The 19,605-nt window shown below is 37.7% G+C and overlaps 1 long non-coding RNA gene across 1 annotated transcript; it reads left to right on the top strand.

Annotated features, from left to right (window-relative positions):
* Positions 1 to 8,958: 8,958 nt before the first annotated feature.
* On the top strand, positions 8,959 to 15,548 carry LOC140141408 (uncharacterized). Its single transcript, XR_011857404.1, has 4 exons — positions 8,959 to 9,057; positions 10,939 to 11,129; positions 13,813 to 13,948; positions 15,310 to 15,548. It is a non-coding gene; the product is annotated as an uncharacterized lncRNA (long non-coding RNA).
* The last annotated feature ends 4,057 nt before the right edge of the window (positions 15,549 to 19,605 follow it).

Below are 19,605 nucleotides of genomic sequence, written 5' to 3'. Positions count from 1 at the left end.
GATGTAAACCATAAGGGATGTAAAACCCCCCAAAAAGGGATGTAAACCATACATAAGGCAGTCTAAATCCCAGATCCATTCTGTAGGCATCTAAACCCAGATAAGGCGCCTTAACCCCTGATAAGGGACGTAAACCCCAGATAAGGCAGTCTAAACTCCAGATAAGGCACCTTAATCCCAGATAAGAGATGTAAATATAGGATAATGCAGTCTAAACCCCAAATAAGCTGCCTTAACCACTGATAAGGGATGTTGACTGGGGATACCACAGTCTAGACCCCAGATAAGGCATCTAAACCCCAGATAAGGGACGTAAGCTCCAGATAAGGCAGTTTAAAAACCCAAATACGGCACCTTAAACCCTAGATAAGAAACACAAACCCCATATAAGGCAGTCTAAATCCCAGATAAGGCATCTAAACCAAGATAAGGTGCCCTAACCCCAGATAAGGGACCTGAATCTAGGATAATGCAGTCTAAACCCCATATAAGGTGCCCTAACCCCAGATCAGGAACGTGGATCTAGGATAATGCAGTCTAAACCCCAGATAAGGTGCCCTAACCCCCGATAAGGGATGTGAATCTAGGATAACGCAGTCTAAACCCCTAAACCCATTACACTGTTGTCAATGGCAAAATGGCTGATTTCAGGTGAAATTTTCTCAAATTTAGAACTCTCACCTGCTTTAATATAGTTAAACGCCACCAATATCAGGTGAAACTTGATTATTTAATGATCAAAAATGATCAAAAACTCGACATAGGTTGAAATGAGACTTTTGTTGTTTAAATGCACTGAACCGCAAACAAAATGGCATTGCGCCCTCGAAGCTGAAAGATGCAATTAATTAGATAGAGCGAATATATGCTAAAAGGTGTCATATAATGAGAAAAATATACCATTTCGAAGTATCAAAACTCAAAATGTACTTTTTTGGCAATATAACTTGGTCAATACAGTGTTTTTAAACAGTCTTCTCAGATGCCACGCAAACAAATAGTTCATCATTTCCATGCATCGCCCAGGCCTATTGGTGGTGTATAACCATGCACTAGTGCCATGAGTAGGAATACTCTGGTTGCTCTATGAAAAAGGAATAAAAATCAAAACCACTAATCCCTCCAATTAGCTCCTGCTGATGTCCCATTATAGAACTATCAAAAAGTGTGCCAACAGGTATCATAATAACATTATTACATAACAATTTCCTATCTTTTGGATTGTCTGCTGTGGTTTATCATTGGGGTGGGCTTGTCTAGCTGGAAGTGTAATTGACCAAAGGGGGTAATTATCAGTAATTGGGCCTGGATTTATCACCTTTTTCATAGCAAAAGCCAACTATACTGTATCTGATATGTCGTCCATCTTGGACCTGGCAAGGGGTCTGGTTATGTAAAACATTGTGCTTTTGGTTTAAAGACATAATTATACACTTGGAAGCGTGATCATAAAAACAAACTCATGCATTTATATACATTTAAGCAGTATATAAGCAGCCATATTGGTCGCCCTATTGAATAATAATCATAATTCTAGAATATTAAAGTTATATTTGAGTTTTTGAGCATACTTTGAGAGAGGTATATGGCTTTTTTTGCATGTGTCAGTCAGTTTTACAAGATTTTGGTGGCCATCTTGGATTTTACCACTTACCCTGAAATAGTAAATCTTTCTTTGAGTGTCTGACACAAGGCTACATAGTTCCAGTGTTTGAAATTTACGTTTTTAGCATGTTTTGAGAGCGATATATAGCTTTTTTTGCATGTGTCAGTCAGTTTTATAGGATTTTGGCGGCCATCTTGGATTTTACCACTTACCCCGAACCTTTCTTTGAGTGTCTGACACAAGGCTACATAGTTCCAGTGTTTGAAATTAACATTTTAGCATATTTTGTGAGCGATATAGCTTTTTTTGCATGTGTCAGTCAGTTTTATAGGATTTTGGCGGCCATCTTGGATTTTACCACTTACCCCGAAATATTCAATCTTTCTTTGAGTGTCTGACACAAGCCTACATAGTTCCAGTGTTTGAAATTTACATTTTTAGCATATTTTGAGAGTGATATATAGCTTTTTTTGCATCTGTCAGTCAGTTTTATAGGATTTTGGCGGCCACCTTGGATTTTACCACTTCCCACGAAATAAAAAAATGCAAACATCTTTTTTCCCATTATTTACCCCCACAAGAGACAAAATCAAGTGAAAGTTTGCTTTTAACACCGAAATCGCACGACTCGACATAGTGCTGAGCACTATTAGGACAATACCCTATTGTCCTCTGGAGTTGTCTATTAATTGCATATTACTTCTCAGCACTTAGTAGGGTCAGTCCATGTCAAAACAGACTGAGTGTACACCCACCCTCTTGGATTATGCTCTCCTTTGGCTCAGGGGTACCTTTCATGGACCCCTAGGTGAGGTCACAAGAAAAAATTCAAATTCAATTTCGTTTCCGAATGGCGGGCCATCTAAGTTTGGCGACCTTGACCAAAATTGGGAATTTAAGGTGTCCAAATGACAAAGCGCTCTCTTTGAGAGGCATTTTCTTCTTAATTAAATCAGTTGTGACCCTCTTTTTGAATGTGGTCACTCACTGGCTGTGTCTGAAATGCCTAATGCCAAAAAAGATTGATTTCGGAATTTCGTTGGGATTTCAGAGGGGGTCAAAATCAGCACTTCATACTGTTCAATCAAATTATCTTTGATTTTGAAGGACCCATGATAATGCCACAGTGCACTTATAGGTCCTAATTATGTTCAGAATGGATTAACCATGTGCCAATGTCTATGAGCAATTCAAAAAAGAGAAATTTCTAGACCCCTACAGAATTTTAGGCCCCCTAAAGTGGTTCAGCCACAAATGGCGCTTAAAATCGGCAAATTTTGACACCTAATAACTTTAGGTGTACACCAGATATGAATTTCTAGTCTTTTGCATCTGAAAGAATGTAGTCTAATGTTACTAGGAACATAAGATTTGTTTTGTATTTTTTGTGTTTTGATACTTTCAAAAGGTCGTTGACCTATGAACATTTTTTTTCGTCATAGCGCCCTCCTGAAAGGTCTGACACATAACAAACTATACATTTTGGAATCCTCATGACCATACGAGTAATTTGATATATTACTTGACATAATTGGGAGTATTCTGCAAATTGGACCCACATAACCTGTACTTTGCATGTGCATCGTTGCCAGGAAGTGCATTTTTGACCGCCTTAAAAATCCATACAGAGGATTAGAAAGTAGTTTTTTCTTATTACTTGACTCAAGAGCAACTTGAAATATCAGGATAAATAATACAAATGGCTATAAAGTGATCAAAAATATAAAAAATATCATACTAAAATTGGCATTTTGTACCGTATCCTGTATGCATGGTATGTTAGGCAAAAATGACTATTTTTGAAAGCGTCAACTTAATACTAAAACACAAAAAATACAAAACAAATCTTATGTTCCTAGTAACATTAAACTACATTCTTTCAGATGCAAAAGACTAGAAATTCATATCTGGTGTACACCTAAAGTTATTAGGGGTCAAAATTTGCCGACTTTAAGTGCCATTTGTGGCTGAACCACTTTAGGGGTGGCCTAAAATTCTGTAGGGGTCTAGAAATTTCTCTTTTTTTAATTGCTCATAGACATTGGCATATGGTTAATCCATTCTGAACATAATTAGGACCTATAAGTGCACTGTGACATTATCATGGGTCCTTCAAAATCAAGATAATTTGATTGAACAGTACGAAGTGCTGATTTTGACCCCCTCTGAAATCCCAACGAAATTCCGAAATCTATCTATTTTGGCATTAGGTATTTCAGACACAGCCAGTGAGTGACCACATTCCAAAAGAGGATCACAACTGATTCAATTAAGAAGAAAGTGCCCCTCAAAGAGAGCACTTTGTCATTTGGACCCCTTAAATTCACAATTTTGGTCGAGGTCGCCAAACTTTGATTGCCCGCCATTCGCAAACGAAATGGAATTTGAATTTTTTTTGTGACCTCACCTAGGGATCCATGAAAGGTACCCCTGAGCCAAAGGAGAGCAAAATCCAAGAGGGTGGGTGTACACTCAATCTGTTTCGACATGGACTGACCCAGTAGTGAACATGCTCTCTTACAGTAAAGACATAGCTTATAGTTGCTCTGGGCTTGTCTTGTTTGCTACCTTTTACTTGCCTTCAGTTTTTGTCTTGTATTTGGTTTTAAACTACAGCATGTAGTTTTCGTTGTTTAATTTAATATTTTGTCGTCTGTCCCCGAAGAAGAGCAGTTTATCTGCTCGAAACGTCGGTTGCTTTTTTGTCTGTTAGGTTTTGTTTGTCGACTATGTACACAGTGATTTTCATCACTCCAGTGTACTTTTGTACTGTTTTCCTGACACCTCTGTGGGTTCTGGAATGGGTAATTTTTGGCAATTAAACTTTGGCACTCTGCACCGAACTTTGCCTGTTTTAGGCCTACATTGGTTGTTTGGTTTTTGTCTACTTATGTGCTCAGTGATTTTCATCGCTTGTTCTAGTACACTTTTTCTTCTAATGCCTATTTTGTTCCCCCCCCCCTTCGTACTGTCTAGTCTGTATTTTACTTGTTCCCCCACGTCAAGTTGGTGTACCTTGCTTTTTTTCTTTCCTTGAAATAGTTATAATTCACTCTTTTAGAGTGGTTTTCACTCTTTTAGAGTGGTTTTCACTCTTTTTAGAGTGGTTTTCACTCTTTTAGAGTGGTTTTAAAGTTAAAAAACACATTTCACTCTTTTTGAGTGGTCTTGTAAGTAAATCACTCTTTTGGGGAGTGAGTTTTTCACTCTTTTACATTTAGAGAGTCCATTTAGCATGTTTAGAAGTGAAGGTTTGTCAAAATCTACATCTTCTGAATTTTTGCAGGCGGCCATCTAGGATTTATGCAAATTAATCATCTTTTTGATACTTGGATACTTTGGTATTGTTAGTATAGTATTTAAGGGTTCTCAAATGATTATTGTGATGAAACAAAAACAATATTGCAGTTGTTCCAAGCTATTCTACAATACGAAATGATGTGCTTCCTGTGTAATATACAGATAATTTACATTTTGGCGGCCATTTTGAAAATATGCTAATGATGCTGCTGTGTAGACATTTTGTAACGTATCCCATTAGACTCGATGGGTCCAAAACCCCTTCATAGAATGTTTAATCATTGTAATATGCTATCTAGAAGTGAAGGTATGTCAAAATTTAGATTTTTCTGACATTTTAACGGCCATTTTGGATTTATGCAAATTAGGCACCTTTCCCATACTTGAATATTTTGGGACTTTTAATATGGTACTTTGGGGACCTCAAGGAAATGCATTGTGGTGAAAAAAATTCTGTTGCAATTAGTTCCTTAGTTGGCCCCCAAAAGTGCTAGATTTACTCTCCTATTTGCTTACCTATAGATGCTGTATTTATTGAGTTATCGTGTACCTAAATCGTCATTTTACCGAGAAAATGAACATTGAAATAATGGCCGTTGAAGTTTAAAGTGGTCACATTTTGCACTTTCATCGAATCTCGCAGGAGAATGCGGCAGTTTTATTTTTCTACCTTACATTACATAAACATCGGGTAAATCCACGGCCCCTTGAGAAGTTTGAGCAAAATCCATTCATAACTTGATATTTAAATCGGGGAAAGAACTTTAAAAAACCCACATTTTATCAGCTAAAACGGAGCCATTTGACCACTAGGTTTTGTGCTTCCCTGGTGTTTCTATAAGATGCGCCGCGCATGCAGATAAGCGTTGCGTATGCGTAGCGTATTTGTGCGTTAACAAATTGCGCGATACGCAACGCGATGCGTTTAATGCGAGCGTGTACCCTGCTGGTACAACAAATATTTTCTTTTCTTTTCATTTTTCAAACACGAGTGGAATAGTGAAATGAAATCCTTAAAATATTGCAGTTGGAGTGTACAAATCTGGATTTTCATTCCTTGTATTAATAAAAAACATAACAAAGTACAAACATATCAAAAAAACCCTCAATTTTGCGAAAGAAACAATGTCTAGAGTACACAGCTGCCTTAAGTTCAGGTTGATTGTTCTGTTTTGCCTTCAAATAAAGCAACAGTATCTAATGAGAAAGAATAACCAAGTTACTTTTTTATCAAATCACATAAATATTATATCATACTAGGTGGTTACCCGTCTTTCGCGTTTTTTTTAAAACTTGGTTTATGTGCTTGGTGTAAGATTTCAGTCAGGTTATATTATAACCACCCTCATGTGGTCCTTCTCATCATATTTCACGAACCTGCGATAATCTTTGGCGATTTGAGAATATATTTGACCTCAGATGACCCATGGGTGACACCGGATGACCCCGAAATGACCTTTCAAAATTTTGGCTCTAAAGGTTGACTGTACCCACCAAGTTTTATGCACATACGACATTTTTACCAATTTGACCTCAGTTGACCCCTGGGTGACCCCGAATGACCCCAAAATGACCTTCAAAAATTTGACACTAAAAGTTGACTGCACCTACCAAGATTCATCCCCATACAACATGTTTTACTAATTTGACCTCAGATGACCCCTGTGTGACACTTGATGACCCCAAAATGACCTTCCAAAAATCTTGACTTTAAAATGTTGACTGTGCCTTCCGAATTTCATGCTCGTACGACATTTTTTATAATAATAATAATACTCGGGTGACCTTGACTCACTAACCAAAACAAACTTGTTCTGTAACAAGCTCATATTTTTCTCATAAACATATTGAAATTTGGCGTTCCAAATCTGTGTATTTCCGAAGAAATCATCAAAAAACTGCCGAATTAGACTAATTAGGCAGTTTGATGATATCTTCGGAAATACACTGAGTTGGAACTTCTAATTTCAATATGTTTATGAGAAAAATAGGGCCTTTCACTTGAAATAAATATACTACATGATCATGATGATTATCATTAATAAAAACACTGTAGACTACCAATATCTCACTGTAAAAATATCGGTAATTCCATTAGGAATTAGTCACATTTACAAAAAAACATTTACATTTTCTTTTTCTTTTTGCATTGACAGGGATGACATTTTATGTTATACGTAAGTTTTAAAGAATTTGATTTTCCAAATATATCAGGTCACCTACCTTTAAAGATTGCTGTCCAACAAACAAAACAAAGTCTGTCGTTTTGAATGTAAGCTGGGATATGGGTTACAATGTTGCATGCTTTGCACTTTTCTGTCGTTTGCTCTCTTTTGTTCGCGCTATCTATGAGTGTATGTATGAGTTCGCATATTGTAGATTTGCGAGTTGATGCATTTATCAATTTTGCTCGTATTTTCCGTGGTAAGCATTTTGAATAATTTATAGGAATAGCACAAATCATGTGAGTATTTTCTCGTTTATGAAATTGTATAAAATAATGCATTTAATGTACTGAGATGTTGATGCATCTAATGCACTCCCCATTGTGGCTCGTACATTAGATACATCTCAGTTTCACATTCAAAGTAATACGCAGTTGTTGACCCATAAATAAACTCAACCCATAAAGTATCGAAACGATTATAGATTGTCAGATATATCGGGAACTGAAATATATAGCAAAAACTTATTTAATGTATATAAAGCGCAGCTTTCCCCTGCGCATTTTGATACCTCTTTTGTTGCTCTACGATATCATTTGGTTGAGTTATGGGCGCTTGAGTGGCTTCAAGTCAGATTTTGAAAGTTGCACTTAGCTCCAGTTCAAGCCAAATGCGTTCGTCGTGTACACCCCCCCCCACACACACACACACAAAATCAAGACAAAGGACACCGATGTGCTCTGTTTACTTAACCATGAACTTTACTTTATTTTACTCCTTCGACGTCCAACTTCAATACTTGCTACCCTTTTACTTATATCTGACTTATCTCATGAACTCTTTCTGCTGACATCTCAATACTTGCTGTGCCCACCATCACTATGTCTATCACTGCCTGGATTCGTCGTCGCATGCTCTGAATAAGGTGTCTTATCTTTCCTTGGTCAATGTTTCGCCATTTCCTGAGCAGGATGCACTGAAGGCCTTCTAAGGTGGTGTCAGGCTTAATTGCCTTGTTAGCTTTCCTCTTCAGAGTGTCCCACAAGTGTTCTAGTTGATTAAGGTCACTGCTCTTTGCAGGCCAGTCGAGAGTATCCACCCCCTCTGTTTCCAAGAACTCTCTAGTTAGGGCTGCAACATCTAGCCTGGCATTTGACTCAATTCAGCCATCGTTGGTTACTCGGGACACCTTTACCTGTCCTACCATGTTAGGTAATCTGACTTCAACCTCATATTGATTTATGCTTACCATTGTTGACCATTGAGTACAATTGATGGTCATCGCAATCAATTTATCCAACAGGCGACACACATACTCATTTGAATTTGGCGGACAAAAGCAATGGTCATTTATTGGTCACAGTACAACGCATTTGGCTTGAATAGGAGCTAAGTGCAACTTTCAAAATCCGACTTGAAGCCACTCAAGCGCTCGACCAAATAATATCACCCGTCGACTATAGCAGCATCCATATATAAGGGGTACTGGTGTACAAACAGTATCGATATATGTTGGTACCAGCAGAGTAGTCTTAGCCTAGGATAACCAGTATATCGTTATGTATCGATTCAAGACTACAGCAGCACGGGGTGTTGCCAAGCTAAAAAGTTTTAACCCAATTTATTCAGAAATCCCTACGACCTGATAATACATGACAACAGAGCATTTTTACGTGAGTTTGAGTTTTTGTCAACATATTTTGCTATAGGACCATTTTAATAATAAACTTTCTTCGTTAGTTTTACATGATATGGTGTATGGTATGTTTATTGCATTTTCCATGGCAAGTTTTCGCATTTTGTTGGTGCTATTTAGCAGTTCGTTTGGGCGAATTAAAATTAAGTTAAATGCACCGGGAGCATAAATTGTTGACAAATGAAGTTGCGATTGGACTCAACCATACATGCATATAATTATAGGCATGTCGGGTGATGATTCGGCAGCTGGTTTTAGGTCAAATTCTTGAACTTCCGTCAAAATTAAAGGTAAGATAAAACACGTACAGAGTGTTGAACATTTATACTGTATTCCGCTTGAATTCGTAACTCACGGACAGTAGTTTTAGGTCACGAATGTGGGGATGTGTCATCGACATGATCGACATCATGCATCATGACATTGCTGACTCTGCTCAGTCGCCATGGCGAGATACATTGTAAATCAGACAATTTAGTACATGTATATCATGTTTTAGCTCGAGGTACCCTATCTTATGCTGGTTTCATACTTTCTGCCGAGCGGCATGAAGCCTCATGCATCATGATCATGTAGTTATCCACATTCAACTTAGACAGTTTCGTCAGCACAGACATTGTCATTGACGGTTAAAGTGTTATCATACTGACATTTTTTAAACGGAATACTGCTCTTCACTACGTTGGACAATAAGTAGTTCCTGAAACACGTAGCGGAAGATCATGATGGTCCCCAGTAAGTTCATCCGCACAGCATGCTAGGAGATCGGGAGCCAACATGACACAGCGCACTGCGCGCAAGTTTTGTTGTCGCACCCATTGAATTTGTGTGGAACTGACTCGCTATCGGGGAAATGTACGTAAGCATTCCCCACCGTAGCAGGCTAGACACCCATATGATAAAGGACGCGAAGGTGGGGTGTTCCTCACTATGATCATGCGGCTAATTCACTTCATTTCTGCAATTCTGCAGGCAGAGCGGCACACCGCGGCGTTGCCTGACCTGAGCGGCAGCGGTATGACCCTGAAAGCCACTCTTGCCGCTCGCGCGCTCATCACCGCTCCAAAATCGTATTTTGTATTTTCATACGTCAGAGCAGCACTGCCGAGTTGATTTGAATTCAACTCCCCAGTGGTGCTGTCGCTGCGGCAAAGCGGTGGAGTGATCGATATATCGGCTTGCCGCTTGTCACCGGTAGCATTTTTGGTGAGATTGCGCAGTGAAGTAAAATCATCTTCTAAGCGGCAAGTAGACTTCTCCGTATAGTCCACTTGCCCATTTTGCATACTTGCCCCGGCAAAATGCAAAATGGGCAAGTGGACTACTCTGGCCCCGGCCCCCGCACTTCGTGCATCGGCTAGGTATTCATGCTTGTCGGTGAACTTGAAAAACACCTTTTTTCGCAAAGTTGCCGTGCCCCTTCAGATCCTTAATTCGAGGGCTGATGGGATTATGTTGAAATTTAAAAGCGCGTTTAAAGGTCATGCGCCATGAATTGGGGGCCAAATGTGTTACTGTTACATGCTCAAAATCAGAAAAAATAAATGCTTATGATGCTTTCACACATAAATGATTGTAATTCTTCTCAGGTTTTGTTAGAATTCAGAAACCTACAAAACTGGTCACATTGTATAAAAACTAGACATCAATACCAAAACATCCATCTCAATACCTTGCTGGGTTACAAAGTTACAGTAAAAAATAAATAAAAAAATAAGGCACAAAAAATCAATATTCCCAATACCGTACTTTAACACATGCCTCAGCCTTTGGTCAATTAACACAAACTGCAACTGTATTGGAATTGGAATTGAAATGAATGCTCAGAATTGAATTGAAATTGATTCGCTGTTAATTTCACTGCATTGGATTGGAATTGAAATGAAATGATTTTGAAATTGAAAAATTGAATTTGAATCGAATTGAATTAATTCTAAAGCTAGGTGGATTGAATTGGAATTGAATAGCAAGACTCCAGGTGTAGAAAGAATTGCATTTGAATAGAATTGAAATCAATTTTCTGGAGTGAAATAACAATATTAAACCTAACATAGTGTATGTACACATGTACCCTGCCCTGCAGACTACACTATTAAATAAAAGTGCTATGTTTTTGGAATAAATTTTCCACAGGCTACATGGCATGACTACATTTTTTTTTGTACCCACAGAACTGATGATGACACTTGCAACTTCTTTATGATGAAAGGGATGTTGTTGGCAGATGATGGAAGATATGGCCAGGTTAATCTTAATGTTGGCAGAACTTGAAGGCACCCTGTACATGTGATTGTGAGCATCAGATAATAAATAAACATGATCATATTCATAGGCCGGAAGCTAATACTAGTAATTTGAACATGTAAGTGAACCACTTTAAAGCTTTCCATACATTAAAAAATGTATAGTTTTTCACAAGAAAGTTATCAATAAGGCAGGGCCTGTTTGTGTTTGGTTTTCGAGTGTCAATGCATTTATTCTTGTAACCCAATATTTGTTACATGTATAAAAAAGGGTGATACAGAATAAATTTGGTCAGGTATGATTAATCCAATTTATCACAATATTGCTTTTAGACCAATTCTAGCTGGTCCTGTCTGATAGAGGTACAGTCTACCTAATTTGCACCCCTCCCTATCGGTGCCACTGTACTGTACTGTGGAAAATAGATAGCTCTATTGAGTGCCATCCTCAGAGCTCTGTTGGTGGGACTCAATAGAATTAAAACCCAGCCCTCTGAAAAAGACTTCTCTAGGGATAGTCCTGCCAGCAAGACTTCAGTCTTTATCATAAACATAATGACATCTACGGACCTGAAGTCTTGCAGCGGTACATAGGGATGCACTGCTCGTTTAAGAAATCCAAACTTCAAGCATCAAGAAATATACCTTGTATTTGTCAGTTTTACCTCAGAGATGCTGTAGACCCTCTCTACACAGTGTAAAAACATCACAAGTAGAATGCTGCTCAATATGATAACTCCAAATCATGAAAATCAAGACATTTTTCAGAGCAATATTTTGACCACTTTTGCACTAAGTAAATTACTCCCATGAAGATTGCAGGTTTTGCCAACTCAGGAAATTTTGAATTCACCCAAAAGATGAGATCAATGTAGATCAATCACCTCAACTTTGTAGTCCGGCTGCAAACTATTGTTTTATTTGGTCAGATGGTTTTGCCAGTTAAAGTGTTTTTCTTTGCTGATTATTTTAAAATCTATAGGTGGTACAAAATGCGATTATGGGGGATGTAGAATTGTCACCCCTGGGGAATTCAAGATTTCCAAGGTCAAAGTTTATACAGGGGTCAAAATTCAAAATTGCACAATTTTTTTAAAAACCCATACCAAATTGGTCCTCTGATCCTCAGGATTCAGAAAAAGTATAGTTTGACCCACCTCCGACTTATTGTTTCGGACTTATAAGCCAAAAGGTCAAAGGTTAACTTTGAAGAAGCACAGGGGCTGAAAGAGATACAATGCTCCAATTTTGATGAAAATGGTCTTAAATTGTTGGCACTGTTATCTCAATCGAATAAAGAATAGTTATAACCAACTGTAATGACTCGTTACCTAGGTAAGCATTCAAAGAAGTACCAGTAGGTCAACATCAGTAGGACTCAATTGACAATGACCTCTTTTGATGTGTTACCATGGCAACAAGACATTCTAGGTAGTGCAAACTATTCATTATTCGAGTTGTGGTGCAGAAAGACCAATTTGAGACCATTTTCATCAAAATTGGAGCATTTTTCAATTTCAACCCCTGTGGAGTTCTCTATTTAACCTTTGACCTTTTTGCTTATAACTCCACAACGACAAGTCGTAGATATGTGACACTATATATTTTCTGAATCCTTATGGCAAGAGGAATAATTTGACATATGTTTGGACAAAATTGGACATAATTTTACCCTTTTATAAACTTTGACCTTTGATATCTCGAATTGCCCATTTTGTACCACCCATAGAACAATAATCCAGAAACAAAAACACTTTAACTGGCAAAACCAACCTACCTTGGTCTGCCACCGGCCTATTGTGAGTACCCCAGTATAGACCAGTACATTTGGATTAAAATCATCCAGGCACGCCCAAACCCTGTTACAATGGGATTAAAATCATCAGTGCATGCCCAAACTGTCCTTGAGAGAGTTTCTCAGCTACATCCTTAGAGCCCAAAAGGAGCCCACGTATTGTGATGTTTCTTATTTGTGGAAAAGATAAGAGTAGAGTGCACTGTAACTCTAGGTAGACGAGTTACAGTTACTGGAACTACTCTAAGGAAAGAGTTTAAACCCTACACACCCACCAAGAGTAACAAGTCATTTCAAATTGTAATCTATTCTAACATAATTTACAAGAAATTCAGGCATCCTGTTAAGCAGACCCATGATGCATACAATGTGTGGCAAATGCATAAAATATTTGTGTCCAGTAAAAAAATCATGCGTCCAACATAGTGGTGAAAATATTAGCAACTCTTCATACTTCCCCATAAATTGTTAGAAATTAATGTATTATTCATCCAAAACATGTGCTAATAATAATAGCTGCCACAAATACACAAAAACAAAAAGTCTTTATTTTGATTTTGTTTATTAAAATTGCTTCCATTTATAGTAATAATAATAATTATGGAATTGTACTATTTTTGTAGAAAATTAGAGGCAAAACAAGCATAGTAACTTTTAGCTTGTAAGAACTTATTAGTCAAAACTTACATGAACTGTATGCCACATGGTTAGCCTCTTCATCCCAATGACACATTAGAAATCTGACTGAAACAAGAATATCAGGCCTTGCCGTTTGAGGTGAGCGATCGCTCTCACTCGCCACCGCTCACCCAAACTCGATAACGTGCACTAACATAAGTTTTAAAAAGCAATATTGTATTATCACCTTATGCAAATTTTGTGGAAGAAGCATTGTGAAATGTAAATCAAATTTTTGTTTATGAAGAGTTTATAATATGCATCAAAATGTTTCTGTGATTATTATTGAATTTTATTTTTATCATTAAAATATTTCCTTCCTTCCACAGAGATTTAAAGGGAAAGTTAAAAAAAAACCAAGCTCATGCTGGAATTGCTGTAGCTGTGAGAGGCAGCATATTCACAGAAGAGGACTTCAAAGTTATTATTCCTCTGGCAAAGGTGAAGAAGCACAGTGAGACCAGGGTAAGTAACTGCAGTAACAAGATCAATAGATCATTCTTCTAATTGGCAGAGATGTTCTGATCTTGGGTCATGATGGGCAATAAAAGCTGTGTCTTGATCTGGTGGCACATTGGTATGTTTTTAAGATTCACAAATCTCTTTTGAAGAGATAAATATTTTGTTCCTATTTGAGCTCACTGACATGCATTGGGACATGTTTTATAATGAGAAGCGAAAAGCAAATACTAGTTTGCTTCTGACAATCAAATTCGACATGGCCCGTGATTCTTTTTGTATTGCTCGGGTGGTGCCTTCGTTAGTTACGTGATATACAAACCTTTCTGACTTCTGCATGTTATGTTGTTTTTTGATGCCAATGGGTTATATTTTTACAAAAGGGCTTATTTAATTTCCAAACTTAATTTAATTTCCAAGCTTAATTTTCAAAAGAGTTTTAATTTTCCATGAATTGACATGCTTTACAATGGGTAAAAGGGCTTTTTCGACCCAGTGTTGTCACTGCCTATTCAAAGGCGTAACGCATGATCGTTCCTAAAGTTTAAAAAAAAAAGAATTTTGCTCAGTTTCAAGAACATTTTCAGCAATTCTTACCACTATTGTACACAACGACGGGCAGAAATTAGCCCAAAAATTACCTCTATTTTTGCATCACATTATTTGCATATTTATGAATATTAATGAGCTCATTGCATGGTTTGCCTACATTTCCGTTTATCCACTCTGCAGCTCAAACGCAATCACCGATCAACTGTAAACTTGGTACGGTCATAGTATATGGTGGCCTCATTTGAAATTAACAATATATGAATCACACCTTGTATCTACACTTGGGATAGTTGAGGGCTTATTTTCATTTTGATGGGGAACCATCAGTGTGTGTGTGTGGGAGGGCACTGACATAAAGGTGGTACTGGTATGTGATAGTGGTCAAGACTCCCATGCATTTTAAGGCTCTCAACAGAACGGTCTACTGCAGATCCGTCAGTACACGCTTTTTTTCAATGGGAAATGAACTTTGCTGCTTGGATGATGTCACGATGAGGTTAGCATTTATTCCCTATTGAAAAGCGTGTACTGACGGATCTGCACTCGACCGGCCTCCAAGCAGTTCCAAAGATCCCCATGGAAGAGAAGATCGATCCCCACGGAAGAGAAGAATGCCAGTTCGGGATATTACCTCCAGTTCATCAATTCACCTTGAGTAAAACTCCAAAAGCTGTGGCTCTTCTACCAAAATTGAGGAAAATTTGAATTTTCATAGCCCTATAATTATGCCCAATTTTATTTGACTAGACCCAAACACTTTGAAATCATGCTGTTCATTTAAACCTTTATTGTTTCTACCCGTCTTTTTTTTTCAGACTCGGATGACACACCAGCAATAGCACCTGATGCAGATGCAGGAGTAACAGCAGATGCACCAGCAACATCAACAACACAACAAGATGCACCTGCAGCAATATTACCATGCAGTGTTTACCTTATTTTACATTCACTTTCGTGCATCCACAGACTGTGGATGGTGGCCATACTGACCATTGATTTGTGATCGTACAGAGCTAAATGGCTTTTTCGGAGGCTTCACATGTATGTTAAGTGGTTAACACCATACTTAACAAATGGATGAAAAAAAGTGTGATAAATCTGTAATATTTGCCACATAGAAGTACATGCATTGATTCAATAAATATAAGAAAATAACATCTTGAATGATACCAACAGTGTTCTGTTCATAAAACTAGTTCTACAATGTTAACAGCCAGTGACTGAAGTCTCCGAAACAAAAGAGCCTTATTTCATTACTTGATGTGATAATTTCTTTTTGTCACAACTGAAATTCAATACTTGTACATGTAGTAGCATACCACAGTAAGCAAAAGAATTAGTACCAGTTATGTTCACCCCCTGTATGTCCTAAACAGAGACAGATATGTCATAATTGGAACTAGCAGCCAATAGCTGCATCTTTAAGCTCAACTTTTAAGATGTCATTCTTTGAAATCGTTCAAGAAATACTGACACAATCTAATAAAAACCCAAGGAAGATGCAAATTAAAAAGTTGCAGTTTGCTCCATTCCATGCCCTATTGATTTGTATTACAAATCGTTCTCGAACAAGAGAACTAGTGCCGTGCTTCCATTGATTAGCACATTAAAACTAGCGTTGTGCATTCCTTGATTATATTAGAGCACAAATGTGGAACTTTCGATTTTGTTTCTTTCATAGATTTTAGATCACTGTTTCTTTAATCCTTCACCAATTTCAACAAATAGGTCTTAAATAAGAGCTAAAGGGTACAGGTATTGGCTGCTTGTTTTAATTTGACATATATGTCTTTAGCTTTGTTCAGGTTTAGGATATACAGTGGTGAACATAACTGATATTTAGTTCTTTGGCTTTATACTGTAATGATATTTGTAACCTATTTTTTCATATCAACTTGTAGTCGTTGGCCAAATATTGTACTTTTATGAGCACCTGTGGTATTTGTACATGAAGTTAGATATTCAAATTAGTGTAGGAATTTCAACTTAAAAACCATCTTTAAGGTTGGGAAATATCCATAAAAAATGACAATCGATGTTAAAATGTTCAATAGTCCAATTACAAATGTTATGGAAATGTCTCCTTTTTAAAAAAAAACTATAAATCTAAAGGTTAAGCTTTGAAACATTATTTTACTGGAATTTATACTACTTATATCCATGATTTCAGCAAACAGAAGCATACATAAGGGATTTAAAATTTCAACCCGAAAGATCAAAAGTTACACCCCTAACTGGAGAATGACCATATGTTATGGCTCACATGGTTGCCTGCCTGATTGGTTGGTTGTTTGGCTCTCATGTGGTTTGGCTGGGGGGGGGGAGCAAATTCATTAATCCACTCTGCAACACCATAACTGATCAACTTCAAACTTGGTATGGGGATTGGATATGGTGGCCTGATGTGCTGTATAGTTTTGTGTCATGTTATTTGCGTATTTATGATTATTTATTTGCTTATTTACAATAGAGAGGTTGCGATTTCCAAACGTAGACATCGGACGTACGTTGATCTATTCAAAACCACTCTCCTGTATCGAAGCGAGGTCACGTATTTAGCTATTTTTGAAGATATTCCACGTGCGAAATCGACGTAGATACATCGTTGAAAATGCACAAAATTTGTCCATTTCACAATATGTTAAAGACAGTCAAGGATAATGAACATACGAAGGAAAGTCTAATTATTATTATGATCCTTTTGTTTGTAACAAATCATTATAATAAAGGTACAGCGATGTGTTAAAATGGACTAAATTTAAACGCAATATTCATACGCAGAGATTGTCTATTGAAATGTGTGTGATACTTTGCGTATAAAAAATTACCTTGCGATTTGACATTTTGGACTCAACGTAGCATTAAAACGTACGTTCCACCATGGTTCCACGTGGAAATAGGCTGATTTTACCTCGAGTCTAGGTAAAGGAAACGTAGAGAACGAGTGTTTCTCTACGAATGTTATAGTCAAAATATCATGTGTTTTTTGTACAGCTGAGGGGTGGTGCAATAACTTTGTGTATCCGCGAGGTGGTGAAGTATTATAGGGGTGGGGGGGTCAAAGATTGGTTGGCAGGTCAAAGAGGGGGGCAAGCATTTTTTTTGCAGGTCGAAAGTTGGGTGGGGGGAGGGCAAGGAAAGTTTGGCTCAGATATTTTAGGAACATTAGGAACAAGTTCAAAAATGCACAATTCCTGATCGGTTATTTATTTATTTATTTATTTATTTATTTATTTATTTATTTATTTATTTATTTATTTATTTATTTATTTATTTATTTATTTATTTATTTATTTATTTGCACACAAATTCAAAGTATAGACCTCTGGCAAGGCAACGGTTCACTCGCACCTATAAGATTAGTATTTTTGAAAAGAGCTGTATTGTATTCAATCTATGTTTGCAGACATACACAGGTGATTAGTGTTGGATTGTGTTGGCATGGTTGGGCGATCTATTCAAACATTGTATTCATCTATTGCGATTATTACGTCACTTCTTAACTTATAGAGGCCCTGCATTCTTTTATTGATTGGCTCCAAACAAACGATTTGAACCGGTGTCCTTCACCGTAGTTATGGCGGAGTACAGTTCAACAAAAAGCATGATTGCAATCTACCACGACATTTCGGCTCACACACATAAGAAATGCACTACGACAAAATAGGTTGATGAAAACAGTGCAACAGAGCATTAATGCCCAAAATTGAAAAGCTGTATAATTTATAAACAATATACACTACACATAAAAATACTACTACAAGGGATTTTCAACATATAAGAATCCAAACAATCCAGTACCAACATGCACAGTTTTGTCCTTATATCACTTTTGGGTTTATAACAAAATGTTTTCAAGCCTCTATCGTGATTGGCAGCTGCATAAGACATCTCTTTGACAGCTGATAATGCCCATCTATTCACCAAGTGGCTATTAACTGATGAGTACTGTCATTATGCTAATATGAAATCATTGTTTATCAACAAAGGCGAGGGACTCGTCTGTCGATAGGCTCAAACAAACCGCTACACTGTTCAATGGCTTTCTTGTACTATATGAAATATGGTGGGCGATTTGAAATGCACGTGCCCTGAGCAAACTACGATGCGTACGCACACTGCAGGGCAAAGAACAATGGAAATTGTCATAATTCGCGCGCATACTGCAGGGCATTGACGTCACATGTCAAGTGGTCTATACCCATAGGCGTAGATCCCGGGGGATGGGGGATTTATCCCCCCCAATATTTTGCCAGGGGGGGATGGTCCATACAATCATCCCCCCAATGTTGACGCCTGATAATGGGTTTCTGACCAAATTAACCTCATATTTGCACATTTTAGCCCCAAAAGTGCAAATTTTTGCGCGCTTCGCGCGCATTTAATCTACTTTTACACCATATTTCATCAGTTTAGCTTCAAAATAGCAAAAATTTCCACGCACTTCGCGCGCATTTATGTCATAAACTAATTTTGTCGCCAAAGGGTGCTGGATTGACTATACTTCAAGATTTTTTTTCCAACTTCATCCCCCCAATGTCAAAAAGAAATCTACGCCACTGTCTATACCCGATCAATGTTGGAGTTGCCTATAGCCTATATGTTTAAAATTCAATATGGCTACCGAACTGTCATGTGGTCCAGTGGATTAGTGCGCTGGACTTCTGTATTCTGTATGTAGCAGCGGCGTGGGTTCGAGGCCCACCTGTGCCGAACTGAAATTCCATTTTTTAAAAATTTAATATTAGGGAAATGAGACTGGGCGAATTTATGTATGACGTAGAGAGGATTAAGATCCCTTTATTGATCCCTGACCCCACCGACTACCCCGGGCTGATTTCATGCAAAACAAATCACCAGATGACTGACTATAGGACATAGCGCCACAACACGAGCGTTGGTAAAGTATGTGGCCTCACTGCAATACATAGCTACGTAAAAACGTACGTGTTAACGTACGTAAAAACGTACGTCCTACGTCTACGTTTGGAAAATCGCAATCTCTCTATTATCCACTCTGCAGCTTAAACGCAATAACCAATCAACTTCAAACTTGGTATTGTAAACTATAAACTTTTCTTTTTTAGGTTCTTATTAGTAATTATGATTAT

The sequence above is a fragment of the Amphiura filiformis genome, chromosome 19 (genome assembly GCF_039555335.1).
Source record: "Amphiura filiformis chromosome 19, Afil_fr2py, whole genome shotgun sequence".
In the NCBI taxonomy this organism is placed as follows: Eukaryota; Metazoa; Echinodermata; class Ophiuroidea; order Amphilepidida; family Amphiuridae; genus Amphiura; species Amphiura filiformis.
The sequence above is the reverse complement of the archived record's forward strand: the minus strand, read 5'-3'. Positions and strand labels throughout refer to the sequence as shown.